The sequence below is a fragment of the Myotis nattereri genome (assembly GCF_964212035.1).
Source record: "Myotis nattereri genome assembly, chromosome: 1".
In the NCBI taxonomy this organism is placed as follows: domain Eukaryota; kingdom Metazoa; phylum Chordata; class Mammalia; order Chiroptera; family Vespertilionidae; genus Myotis; species Myotis nattereri.
In genome coordinates, this window is record NC_138075.1 from 43,275,118 (window position 1) to 43,278,217 (window position 3,100).

A 3,100-nucleotide genomic window follows, 5' to 3' on the forward strand; every position below is an offset into this window, starting at 1 on the left:
ATCTCCTTTTGATATCAAGTAACCATAAATGGAGTTAGAGATTTTCTTCTTTTTCTTCTTTGCCACACTTTTTTAATGATAAAAAGTATTGTAGCCCAGCCAGTGTGGCTTAGTGGTTGAGTGTTGACCTAAGAACCAAGAGGTCATGGTTGGATTCCCAATCAGGGCACATGCCCAGGTTGCGAGCTCTATCTCCAGTAGGGGGTGTGCAAGAGGCAGCCAATCATTGATTCTTTCGCATCATTGATGTTTCTGTGTCTTACTCCCTCTCCCTTCCTCTCTGAAATCAATAAAAAACAAAACATAAAAAATTTTTGTATCTCTAAAAACAAAAACAAAACAAACAACTAATTGCCAGGTAAGAGAAATTCCAAGAGAAAGCCCATTGGTATCCTTGAAATAAGTCAGACCTAGGCTCTCATTCTGGCTCCACCCCTTGCCAACTGTGTGACTTGAAGCATGAGCCTCAATTTCTTTACCAGGAAAAATGGAGAAAAAAAGCATTGCTGCGGGGATGAAATGGGGAAACGTATGTACAAATATCTAGCTCAGCTTAAACACCCAATAATGTCACAGAAATGTTAGCTGCCCTCCAGGCACCGCGTTCTTGCTCTGCCTGTTGTGTAGGAGGTGGAATAATTCAGGGGTTGGGGTGGGAGTGGAGCTATGGGGGTGGATGTGGAGGTGGTGACCTAGAGACAAGGATTGCAGACCTGCCTCTGGCATCCATTCACTTTAGACCTTGGAACCTGGCACTCCGCTAGAAGTGGGCCATGCCATCGTGTGTCACTGGCCCCTGGATAAATAATTCAACCTTGTTATTATTTAGCACTCTGTGGTCACTGCTGGAGACCGGCCAAAGTCAGGCCAGGCCTCCGAGGCACCGAAGGGCTCTCATGGACTCCCCTGCAAGCTCAGCCTTCAGCCTTGATCTCCATTAGTTCAGGATGGAGGAGAAAGGGCACATTCTGGAAGTTCCCAGGGTTCTGCATTGTGACTTAGTGAAAATAAAAGGGCTTAATTACTTTGGGCTAAAGTACACAGGCATTTGACATTTTGAAAAATGATTTTATGACATTTCTTTGATAGGCCTGGACCAAAGGCAGCTGCTTATACTTTAGGGAGGTGACAGAAAGGAGAAGGAAAGCAAGCAAGCGAGGAACCTCAGTATTTTAATCATACTCCCTTGTATTTACAGAGTGCTTTATACTTTGCAAAGCAGCTTTACATTCATCTCTAAATTACTTGATATTTACAATCATTCAACAAAAGAGGGCAGGGGGTGAAGAAATTGTGCCATTTACTAACTGAATGCACCCTGGAAAATTAACTTTTCTGACCTCAGTTTTCTGTTCTTTGAAATGGGGATGTTTCCTGCTATGAAGGCTTGTGGTGACAATTAAAATGAGATGCAAATGATAAACAAAGACCTGGGCATAGCTAATAACATAGAGCCAATGGTCACTAGCTGAGAATTTCCATATTGTCCCATTATGTACTAGTAGAGAAATAATGTGAGTGCATAAAGTAAAAGGAACCAGTATCTGGGTGATGCCTGGCCCAGGAATTTTTCTCATATAGGCTCTCAGGAAAGGCTAAGTCACAAAATAAAACAAATTCTTCTTATCATGTTTTCCCCTAAATTTCATACTGGGAGTAGGATCTGAAATGGATTTGTGGGGCTCCTAAGAAGCAGGGTGAGAGGCAAATGGGAGAAGAGAAACCCACTGTGGAAGGCAACAGCCAGGCAGATGGATGTGGGGAGAAGGAAGCTCATGGTGAGTCTGGCTTCTGCCAGTGTGTCTTCTCTGCCAAGCTTCCAGTGGAACAACTGGCAGAGCACACAGAACAAAAACCACCCAGAGCTAGAAGAAGTTCCAGCACAAGGCTGGGAGGACCTGCCAAGCAATGCATTGCCAAATCAAGGCCAGAAATGATCTTGACAGATGGAATGAAGTGAATAAGATGAAATCCAAAAGAACGAAACCCAAGGTCATGCCTTGGGTTGCAAAACCCTATAGTGCAAAATATTGAATAAGACAAACTAACTTGAAAGCAGAAAATGCTTTCTACTTCCCTTCTGAAATGGGAGCCAATCCAAAGGCAGCTTGATGTAATAGAAAGAGAACCAGATCCGGAGTTGGGAATCCCCGCTCTGTCCCACTCCATAGAAGCTGGGAATCACTAGACTTCTCTGGAGCTCAGTTTCCTTTCTTGGAAAATTAGTAGGTTGGTCTCTGCCTTGGCACTGCCTATCGAGGTGGCAGCCATCTCCTACTCAGCACCATGGCTGCCCTCCGACACCTAGTGAAGCCCAAAATTGTCAAAAAGAAGACCAAGAAGTTCATCTGGCACCAATCAGACCTAGATGTCAAAATTAAGTGGAACTGGCGGAAACCCAGAGGCATTGACAACAGAGTGTGCAGAAGATTCAATGACCAGATCTTGATGCCCAACATTGGTTATTAGAACAAAAAACACGCACAATACACATGCTGCCCAGTAGCGTTCAGAAGTTCCTAGTCCACAGTGTCAAGGAGCTAGAAGTGCAATAAATCTCACTGTACTGAGATTGCTCACAATGTCTCCTCAAAGAACCGCGAAGACATTGTGGAAAGAGCAGCTCAGCTGGCTATCAGAGTCACTGATCTCAAGGCCTGGCTGCACAGTGAAGAAAATGAATAGATGGATTGTGTACACATTGTATTTGTGTTAATAAAACCATAGAATTCTGCCTTGTGGCAAGAAAAAGGAAGGAAGGAAGGAAGGAAGGAAGGAAGGAAGGAAGGAAGGAAGGAAGGAAGGAAAGAAGGAAGGAAATTGGTGGATTGAACTACTAGATAATTCTTTGGTTTATTTTAACCTTAACATATCCTGTTTTAGCCAAGTCAAGTAGACTTGGTAATTTTAGTTGACTGTAAGTTCAGTAAGGACAAATAGTAATGGATGCAGACTTAGGGTATACAAGTAGGACTACAGTGCTCGTTTAAGACAAGGCAATAGTCCAGCTGACCTCAATTTCTGGGAAGACCTCTTTATAGTAGTCATTTAAGGGTTAGGGCATATTTTGAGGGGTCTATAGGAAAACTAGAGTATGTCC

At 43.4% G+C, this 3,100-nt stretch overlaps 1 pseudogene across 1 annotated transcript; it reads left to right on the forward strand.

Annotated features, from left to right (window-relative positions):
- Positions 1–2,264: 2,264 nt before the first annotated feature.
- Positions 2,265–2,685, forward strand: LOC308530933 (large ribosomal subunit protein eL32-like; annotated as a pseudogene). The gene has a single exon. The product of its transcript is annotated as a large ribosomal subunit protein eL32-like (transcript).
- The last annotated feature ends 415 nt before the right edge of the window (positions 2,686–3,100 follow it).